Below are 11,255 nucleotides of genomic sequence, written 5' to 3'. Positions count from 1 at the left end.
TTTGTGTCCTAATGGATCTCTCTAGCTCTTGAAATACACTCACGCCTATGCTTGAGTGAAAAGCACGGAGCACTTAGCTGCAGGTATTCATTTTGGAGCTGAAACACCTGCCTTGAATAACCTCTCACTCCATCCCGAATCCTTCGGTACCGTGGAGCATTTGCAGGTTGTCTCTGCCCGATCCACCAGGCTGAGCTGACATGAGCTGCCCCCATCCTCACTGTGCCACCAGTGGCGAGTGAAGATAGCTTTTGACATAATATTTGGTGTCCGCTCTCCCACCCAGGTCTTAGACTTCAGCTGCGTCATGACAGCTATTTGGGGAACTGGAGCAGCTGAGTTACCAGCACAAGAAAAGCTCAAGCAATGACTGAATGCTGTGGTGCTGGGTGCAGGCTGCGAGAGCGTGAAAATGCCCATCTGTGGTCTGGGAGGCAAGAACGAGCAAGGTGCTGTGCCAAGAACAGCTTTCAGCATCACCGTGCTTTTCTCTTACTCTGCAGGCTCCCCGGAGCCTTTGCAAATGTTAGTGACCGAAAACATCATCAGTGGCTCACAAGGGTCACTACCAAGTCCTCTTAACCTGGCTGCATTTGTTTTCACCATCCTCATATAATACAATCACTGTGTCTTCCTTCTTTCCATGTAAGCCTCACTGGGATGTCAGCTGGGTGCCTGTTCCCCTCCAACTCCTGCCCAAAGCGGTCTGGAGACGTGCAAGAAAACCAGCAAAGCCTGCAGAGGCACTGCAGGAGTCGGGCTGTTTAACCAGAGGGGGGATAAGCCGGAGGGGCGAGGGTTGAGGCATGTGAGGGACCAAACAGATGAGTGTGGCAGGAGGGAGAATACCCCATTTGCCTATGCAGCGAGCTGGGGAGCAGCTAGGCTCTAGCTAGGAAGTGGCTGGGCGCCCTCCCCCGCCCGGGGGGGGTGCAGGCAGCCTCGTGCTGCCCGGCACCTCCCCGCAATGCTGTCCCTGTTTTCTTGGGTCATTGGTGTGGGAAGATGACTCGGCCCCCAGTGGCCCTGGCTGTTGGCTCTGCTCTGACCACAATCACAGAATCCTAGAATGTTTTGGGTTGGAAGGGACCCCCAGAGGTCACTCAGCCCAACCCCCCTGCCAGGAGCAGGGACACCTTCAACAAGATCAGGCTGCTCACAGCCCCCTCCAACCTGGCCTGGAATGGTCCCAGGGATGGGGCCTCCCCCCGCTCTCTGGGCTCCCTTGTCCTGTCACAGCTGGCCCTGCTAAAAAGCTTGTCCCCCTCTTTCCTATCGTCCCCCTTTAAGCCCTGACCGGCCGCACTCAGGTCTCCCCGCAGCCTTCTCTTCTCCAGGCTGAACAGCCCCAACTCTCCCAGCCTGGCCTCACAGCAGAGGGGCTCCAGCCCTCGGATCATTTTAGTAGCCCTCCTCTGGCCCCGCTCCAACAGGTCCATGTCCTCCTTGTGCTGAGGGCTCCCGAGCTGGACGCAGGGCTCCAGGTGAGGTCTCACCAGAGCAGAGCAGAGGGGCAGAATCCCCTCCCTCGACGCTGGCCACGCTGCTCTTGATGCAGCCCAGGGTAGGGTACAGTGGTGCTTCCCTTGCTGCTGCTGGTGATTTTCTTTTCGTACACTGAACTTTCCAGGCTCTTGCTGCTCAAATGGCCCTCGGGGATGGATTGTGGCAGCGTAAAGACACACATCCCAGCAGCAGCTCTGGAAGAACCAGTCAGAATTAATGGCAACCAAAACCTCTCAGGAGACTAAGGCAAGTGAAACAGCCTCCAAGGCCATTTATCATGAAGTATCTGAGCTGGATCCTCGGCAGAGTGAAGTAAAGATGCTAACGCCCATGGGGCTAAGCTCTTATATCCTGATCTTACATCAGCAGGCTGCTTTCTTGCAGGCACGTGAGCATTTCTGCTGCTGCTGGTGGCCCAGGTGCAGAACCCAGGACAGCCAAAGGTATTTTAGGTTGCTGACCTCTAAGGAGGTGGTTTCCAGGAGGATGGAGCACTGCAGTCCTGCTGCGTCAGCGCTTTTACTGCATCCTCTGCACGGTACCCAACATCTCCCTAAACACCTGGGCCATTTGCCATGTGCTGCTGGGAGCGTCTCAGCGTGGGACTGGGGCTTTGCTCACGCCTGCCTTCGGGGCACAGCCTGGCACACTGCAGCTGAGAGATGCGGACGGGCACAAAGCCGGGACTGGCAAACCCAGAGGAGGCTGCTACAGCCCGAGGATCCCCGGCAATACGTGCACTGGAAGCCGTGAGAGAAAAAAAAGGTGCACCCTGCTCAGCGAGGGGAGCTGCCAAAAGGCACTGTGAAAGCTCTGGGCTCAGCTTTTCCATCTAGAAAAATCTAGCCATGGCGCAGGCTGCGAGGAGAAAGCTACACCCGAAGGTGCTGGGGGAAGAGAGGGGCTCAGGTGGGTTTGTGGTGCCGGCGGGCTTGTCCAGCAGACCCACGGCTGCCATGCAGACCTCCGTGCCCCCAGCCATCCCCACCAGCAGAAAGCCACGAGCACCAGCGCCCTATGGAAATGATCCACGGGGTGACGAAAGCCCAGACTAGCTGGATTTAATGGCCATAGCCCACGCTGGGGCTGAGGGTCAAGGTTAACAGGCCCAGGACCAAATGCAAACTGACATTCATGAAGGGCTCGCCCGGCGTGCTGGAAATGCGCAGAGAGGCGGCTGGGTCACTGCTGACAAGCAAAGCTTTATAGATCAAAAGCAGAAGGCAGGAAAGAGCCTGACCTCCGTAAATCGGTGACGGGGCTGGGAGGGCAGGGGGTGGTGGGAGCCAGCAATAATCGCAGCTTTCACAGAGCCGCCTGTCTTTTCGCAGCCACCGAGAAATGCAGGGAACGAAGGATGCTGATGGTCCTTCCGACCTAGTGGCAAGCGGTCGACGCTCCGCTGCTGCCTCTGCAGTGCATCTGGCGCCCGTTTGCATTTATCTGGGAGCCTGAAGCCCTTAACTCCCTCAGCTCTGCTGTTGGATGCAGGCACTGTGTTTTTAGGGCACTGCAAATGTTGTCTGGGGTTGTACGCCCATGTTAAACTGGACAGAAGGGATTAATCCTGCTGGTTGTCTACACAGCTTTTGCCCCCGTGCTTTGCCTGTTGTGGGGAGGAGGGAGCAGCAGCCACCATGGCACTGCTCTGAAGCAGCAGAGCAGGAAAAAACCACTTACTTCCATGCATTGGAAGCGGTGGTGGGGCTCTGGCGGGGATAAGGATGTGTTGCCATCCCGTGAGCTGTGGGACAGACAAAAGGGACAGCGAGACACTTCCCAGAATCTGTGCAGGGCAGCTTCCCCTCCCCGAAGGCTTTAACCACCTGCATGGCCACAGCCGTTTGCACAGCACGCCAGACTAAACCTCCCAAAACACAACCTTCCAAAGCACAACCTTCCAAAGCACAACCTTCCAAAGCACAACCTCCCAAAGCACAACCTTCCAAAGCACAACCTTCCAAAGCACAACCTCCCAAAGGACACCTCCCAAAACACACCTCCCAGAACACAACATCCCAAAGCACAACCTCCCAGAACACAACCTCCCAAAGCACCACCTCCCAAAGCACAACCTTCCAAAGCACAACCTCCCAAAGCACAACCTTCCAAAGCACAACCTCCCAAAGCACAACCTTCCAAAGCACAACCTCCCAAAGGACACCTCCCAAAACACACCTCCCAGAACACAACATCCCAAAGCACAACCTCCCAGAACACAACCTCCCAAAGCACCACCTCCCAAAGCACCACCTCCCAAAGCACAACCTTCCAAAGCACAACCTCCCAAAGCACAACCTTCCAAAGCACAACCTCCCAAAGGACACCTCCCAAAACACACCTCCCAGAACACAACCTCCCAAAGCACACCTCCCAAAGCACAACCTTCCAAAGCACAACCTCCCAAAGGACACCTCCCAAAACACACCTCCCAGAACACAACATCCCAAAGCACAACCTCCCAGAACACAACCTCCCAAAGCACCACCTCCCAAAGCACAACCTTCCAAAGCACAACCTCCCAAAGCACAACCTTCCAAAGCACAACCTCCCAAAGCACAACCTTCCAAAGCACAACCTCCCAAAGGACACCTCCCAAAACACACCTCCCAGAACACCAAAACACACCTCCCAAAGCACAACCTCCCAAAACACACCTCCCACAACACAACCTCCCAAAGCACAGCTTCCCACAGCACACCTTGCGGAGGTGTGGGGCCTCAGCATTACCTCTTTCGATTTATGGAGCTGTTTCTACCCCGTTGAAGGCCGTGCTGGTGTAGGCACACTGGCTTACAGTGCTGCCAAGACCAGAGAAACACACACCTCCCACAACACAACCTCCCAAAGCACAACCTCCCACAGCACACCTTGCGGAGGTGTGGGGCCTTAGCATCACCTCTTTTGATTTATGGAGCTGTTTCTAGCCCGTTGAAGGCCGTGCTGGTATAGGCACGCTGGCTTACAGTGCCGCCAAGACCAGAGAAATCAGAACAAATGTGTCGATCGAGACTTGCAGCTCAGAAGTGAGGGCTGCATGAACAAGGTGCGTTACAGTCAGGGGAATCCACAGTGCCCAATCCCACCAGATCCGCCCCAGGTAAGGGAAGGAGGACACGAAACACAAAATTGCCTCTAGGAAGAGGCAGCTGTATCGGATGTGACCTTCCCTCTGTTTTCCACAAGACACGTTCATGTGCCATCTCCCAGGCGTATTCAGCACTCAACACCGCAGGTGAAGATACGGTGCCAAAAAAGCAGCCGGTGTTTGGGGTTACAGAGAAATGAGAGGACCTTTCTTGAAAGCTTCTGGTCCTGGTTTTGTGAATTTGTTTATTTTCTGTACTGAAGGGAAATGTCATTGCTGTCCCCCCCTCCTTTCCTCGGTATAGCTCTAACTAGCTGGAAGCCTGTGGTATGAAAATAATGATATTGGAATGAAAGTAATTTGTGCCCAGCTGCTTCTAGAACAGCTAAAAAAAGACTAAAATGAAAAAAAAAAACCCATGTAGCCGCCAAAAAATGTGCATTCTGCCAGAGTGAGCAGGACCAGGGCTCTGATGCAGATCTTGCTGGAGTGGAGCTGGACACACAAAGGTACAGCCCGCTGGAAGCTAATGCAAAGAGAAATGCAGATGCTGCCACGGCTGAACCCAAACCATGCATCTCCCACACCCAGACATCAACTGTTTGATGCCTTCTCTGAAGGCTTGGGCTTGTAACTTCAGAGTGGGATTGAATTCTGGGCAAATGAGTGTCCCCGTCCCCTTCTCTCCCCCTCCGAAGAGGGCTGTAAGGGCTGCTCTTTGCAGTCACCATTCAGCATGCAGCTTAATATTCTGGCACTCGCGTCTCCACCAGCTTGCTTGGCTATAAAGAGTATTTGGACTCCCACAGTGGTTCATTTAACCAGACTTTTCAAAGGAGCCCCTCTCCCTCTCCCTCGCTCTCCTTCTCTACAGAGGAATAAACAAGATAAAACAGGAAGCAAAATCAAAAGAGGTAGAGAAAAGGAAAAGAAAAAAAATCATCTGAAGGAGGAAAGGAGAGCCACAGACACCAAACAGACCAAATAAAATCGTTGTTGGGTCCCTACTCCTCCAAACCAAGCCAGCAGCCTGCCTGGGAGCTGTTTGGGAGATTTCTTTTTTTATATATTTATAAGGAAGTAGATGGCAAAGTAGACAATGAAAGTGGTTGGGGTTCTTTCCCCCCCCCCTTTTCAGTACGGGAACAGCTCCAAGGAAGCCACTGACGTTAATGGCAGGTAATTTTGGAATAAATAAAAAGCAATGATACATGCACGGGATGTAACAGCGGCCCTGGCTCCCCAGCGGTCGGAGCCACAGGCACTGCAGTTCTGTTAAAAAGCACCAGGGAACTCAGAAAGCGATGACAACCCGGGGCACCGCTGCACGCAGCAGTCGCATCCCACAGTCTGGGATTCCGATTCTCAGCTTCTGCAGGCAGGAGAAACGCACCTGGAGCTAAAATCAGTGCGTGCTGCCTTACGGATGCATGGAAGGCATCTTCCCACCCTCACCTGCCTGCAAAGGGAGGATCCAGCACGCGTCAGGAGGGAGGGAACTGTGCTGGCCGCAAGCTGGGCAGCCTTGCAGTCAGGAGGGGATGGGGGTTGGCTTGGGAGCCTGGATACCCTCACTCCCGCATCGCCAACGGAGGGGATCACGTTCCCTGAAAGAACGACTCAAATCACCAAAGCCAGCCTCTGGCCGCCTCCTAGAGAGCTCTCGGTCAACTGAGAGTGCCGGACCTTGCGAAAGCTGGCTCCAGCCGACGTGGTGCAACCGCTCCGTTCTGCCTGAACGCCAGCTTCGCACCTTGCCCGCCCGCTCCGGCCCCGTGCAAATCTTCGACTCACAGGCGCAGAACGGATGGAACGGCTGCCTCCGGGGCTCGCGGCAGGACAAGGGCCACCGGCCACCCGGGGAGTCTCCCGACAGGCGCAGGCTGTCTTCGGCAGATGAGTCAGCAACAGAGGAGAGAGAAACAAACCCAAGCAGATGGATGAAGTGGAACTGCCACATGAAAGACATAGCAAGCGAGGAGGACTTGAGGCCTCTAATTAGTGCCTGCAGAAAAATTAATGAGCAACACTGCCAGTGCAGGTGTCCTGCCTAAAAAAGTATTCCGCATCCATGGGGTATGATGAAGCAGCTAGCTGGCTGGGACAGACAGCCCCTTCAGTCTGGATCACAACAGAAAACGTTCTGCTCCTGGAGTGGTAACTGATAATTCTCTTAAAGCCCGGATCTCTCCCAAGAGATCTCCACACCAGCTGCTTCCGCAAGGACGGCGCCCCATCACAGGAGCTGCAGCTTCCCAGGAAGGACGCAGGTGCCCAGGCACCAGTAGGCAATGCCCTGCTGGGGGAGGATATGTCCTGGGAAAGATGAGGTTTGACACCAAGGCTGCACGGATCCGTGGGCAGGGGGGCAGCGGAGGGGGGATTTGAGTGACCGAGGCAAAGCACGGATGCTGGGAGCTGGCAGAGCAGCTGCTTCTGGATCCCACGCTCCCATGAGTGACTGCAATAATTGCGGGGCTGGGGAGGAATGGGTGCTTCTTGCCAGCCCGCATCAGTAACCCGTGCCCTCGGGTGCCTGCCCGTCTCCACTGGAGGTCTGTTTTCCTGTTGGGGTGATTTCTGCATAGCCACGGTATCTCGGAGCAAATTCGTTTCCTGGCAAAATATGTTTATACCCTATGTGTGTAACTCATTACTCTTGTCATTGAGCTCTGACTACAGGGAACAGTCACATCTCAGAAAAACAAGGCCAATTAGGTCTGCTAAAGAAAAGGCAAGACCCTGCCTATAAGAAAGGAATGAGCATCTATACCAACCAATGTCCCATGACTATTAACATCCCATTATTAAGAACACCTGAGAGGGAAATGGATTCCTTGCTCCTCGTTAGGTATCACTACCTTGCATTACTGAGCATCAGAATGGATCTTTGGGATTTTCACAGTCCCAAGCCTGTAAATGAATTGGTGTGTGCCTTTGTATACATGGATACAGGTCCTTCCCCCCAAACCAATCCTCTTTTATCAACGTAGAGAGACTTGGAGGAGTTTCAGGCCGTGTTAACAGAACCCTGAGGGTCTCATCTTTCTTGATGGGTCTGGGTGAATATTCTCTGGTTTCTGTGTTGGCGCAGAGCTGGATCCTTTAACTTGTTCTTAGAGCTGCAGAAACATGGGCAAGTCAAGGGTGCTTAACACCACCAAGCAAAGGAGCGGAGTTTCAGCACCTACCGATTGATGAAGTAGTGGCATGGAGAAAATCTGATTTCAGATCATGAGCATATGTATGGCAGAGCCAGGAAACGCAGCTCTGTCCCCTGAGTCAGTCCTCCCCAATCTAACACAACGCCCTGGGGTTTCCTTCTCCCGGGTATGGCTCAGTCCCCCAGCTGCGTGCCCAAACTTCAGCAGGTACAGGTACGCAGCCAGGCAAGCCAGGCTGAGATGGAGGAATTTTAGTCTCAGCAGCGGTGATGCTTGTCTGGGAGACCTGAGCTCCACTGGGATTTCTGCAGAGGTTCTTTGGAGCACAGACGGAGCGCTGGGGTGGCACTGCTCCTCCTGCCGCAGGTCTGCGGAGCTGGAAGCCTGGAGGCCGTGGGGCAGGGACAGACCTAGCACTTGGCCGCTGCACCCACAAGTTCCCAGGGCTTCATCGCTGAAGCGCTTTTACCAGGCGTGGAACGTGGTGCTTCTCTCGTCGCGTGTTCTAAGACTGGCAGGCACATAGACAGTTAATTCCTGGGAGCAATGGGGAGCCTGAGGTGGGAACGCTGGCAGTGCAGAGCTGCTTTGGGCCCTCCTGCACAGAGCAGAGCGCCCCCCCCCCCCCGAAAACTGATAAGAGGCTTCCAGTCAGAGAGGAGCATTTGGCTGAGGAGGATCAAAGGCTGCTAAGTTATCTCGCACGCTGAGAAAAGCGCATTTGTGTGTGCCGGATCCATTCACAACAGCACCATTGTCCGCAGCCCCTAAACCCAGGCTGCCGTAGCTAATTAGCATGTAGAAATCAGCATTCTTGCTCTACCCCTAATGTCACCCAGGGAAGGGTGACACCCTGCCAAGCAGCTTCCCAGCGCTCTGCCTGCCCCCAACAGGGAACGGGGTCATTTCTCTCTGCATTTGTGGAGGTTTTCTTGGGTTTATAACCCTGATACAACACAGGAGCTCCTTACGCGTGCTAGAAGCAGATTGATTAGGCCAAGCTGTCGGGTGCATCAGTGACGGGGGATCCTAAAGCTTCAAGGCTGCTCCCCAGGTGCTGGACTCCAGAAGACATACAGCAGCAAGCAATACAAATGGGGCACCTCTAGCCCTTATTTTCCCTTTGTCAGTCCGCTACGGTTGACACCCCAACTCTTATCGGACATCAGAAGGGCTGCCGTAGTCTGCCCAAATAGGTTTCTTTTTTTATCCTAACTGCATTCTGCTTCTTTAGCCTCTGCTGGGGATGCAGAGATCCCCAAAGAGCTGATAAAGCATCCCATCACCTACATAGGCTTCCCATTGGATTCAGAAGCTGGCAAGGTCACAAGAAAAGCACATCTGCACATTTCCATAGGATTTCTACTTCCTAGAAAGACTGATAACAGAGAACATAAGAAGAAAAGGGTTTTTTTTTCTTCTAAAAAGGGAAGGTCCTAAACCTCCACAAACCACTCAGAAACTTGCAGCTCCATTTAAGCATTAGGCTGGTGTTTTATCTAACACTGACCCTCTCCATTACCACACAACTTCTGAAGGCCCCAAAAGAACTCAAAGGACACATGCCAACTCCCAGAGAGCCCATGCCACAACCCATCTATTTAATGAGCCTGAGCAGCTGCAAGACATTTTAATTGCAAAATCAGGTGATACTGATTTTCTTAGAAGCTCAGACAACAGGGTTCCTCTGGGTTTACAAATGTTTTGATCATCGTCATCTGAATTCCAGACAACTCTGGGCTGAATCTTAAGTTTTCTGCCTAGAACGGAGTATTTTTTGAGGAATCCCCAAAGCCAGCAGCCTTTCTCTCCACTGAAAAGCAATGGAAATCAGCCACCTTGCTTGTAGTTGTGCCCCTAAGGTTTCTGCATCAACAGATTCATCATATCCGCAAGCCCTACTCCAGGAATGTCTTCTTTGCTGTTCCCAAGCTCTCGAAGTATCTTTCTTTTACCAGAATCCCCAAGGGACCACCAATATAGTTCAGAGTGATACAAAACTATTTTTATCCTGCAGAAAAAATAGCAAGATATTATGAACACTCAGCAAAGAGGTGTTTTTGTCCCTCTAGCTTGGAATGGTAAATAAAAGGTCATATGGACAATTAAGGGTATAGTCCTGACACACAAAACCACCGAACTTCCTAACAGCATGTCAGATATGGTAAGGAGAAATCCACAATTCTGGCTGACATCCGCAGCCTGACTGCTTATTAGGAAGCCCTAAACAAAAAATAATGGCTATTTCCTTCAATATTAAAGCCCTATGATATCCATTGCACGTCTAAGTCTGCCTCTAAGTAATAATGAAAATAGAGATTCCAAAGAGAAAGAGTTACATCAGTGGATTAAACACCGGAGATATGATTAAAACTGACACAATGTGGAAATTGAAAACAATTATTGGATTATAAAGACGCAGTGCATGAGTCACCGGGAAAGATACCACCAGAAAATGGTAATAAATGGTACGGACATCATTCCTTTGGTGAATTACTAAAGCATTTTGAAGGAAAATATTGAAAGAAACACCGTTCCCCTGAAGTCCAGAAAAGGCCCATCTCAATGAATCGTTTGGTTCCAGTTTTTGGTTGCCAGTGCTTTAGCAATTGTACAAAATGCATCCGCCACCCCAGCCAGTGATGAGCTAAGGCAGGACAGCAGCCAGGACCGGGGCGTTACTGCCCGGGTTACTGCGGCTGCCCGGGGCTCACTCCAGGTACCAGGCTTGGGTCGAGCGTAGCAATAACTGAACAGCTTTAGAGCCAGGTTGGCCCATGCAGTTCTGAAGTAATACAAGGTGCTTTGGGACAGGGTTTAGTGGTGGGATGGCAGGGTTAGGGGAACGGCTGGACTTGATGAGCTTAATGGTCTTTTCCAACCTAAATGATTCTATGATTCTATAATAAAACCGACCAACCAAATTATTTGGAGTGCAGGACATGCAAAATATTTTTTTATTTGCTTGCTAGTTTTGCTACCAAGCAGAAATGTTCGGTTTCAACCAGCACATCCATCCCTGTGGTGCTGCAGGTCTGCACAGCCTGGGATAATTCATGGCCCAGCTCACTGCAGTGGGGCTGGACTGGATGAGCTCTGAAGGTCCCTTCCAACCCAAAGCGTTCTATGATTCTATTTCTCCCAGGTAACGGGCAATGGGACAAGGGGAAAGGGCCTCAAGTTGTGCCAGGGCAGGTTTAGGTTGGGCATCAGGAAAAATTCCTTCCCCAAAAGGGCTGTCAAGCACTGGAAGGGGCTGGCGCAGGCAAGGGGTTTTTTTGCTTTTGGGGTGTTTAGAGGCTGGGCAGAGGAGGTGCTTAGGGCCAGGGTTTAATGGTGGGATGGCAGGGGTAGGGGAGTGGTTGGGCTTGACGAGCTTAAAGGTCTTTTCCAACCCAAATGATTCTGATTCTATGATCATTCAGATGGGCCAGCAGTGGCCATGTGGCTGGGCGAAGGAGAGCATCCCCAAGGCCACCTGCAACAACATCCACCCC

Source organism: Egretta garzetta, unplaced genomic scaffold (assembly GCF_000687185.1).
Source record: "Egretta garzetta isolate BGI_Z169 unplaced genomic scaffold, ASM68718v1 scaffold100, whole genome shotgun sequence".
Taxonomy (NCBI): Eukaryota; Metazoa; Chordata; class Aves; order Pelecaniformes; family Ardeidae; genus Egretta; species Egretta garzetta.
Note: the sequence above shows the minus strand (reverse complement) of the source record.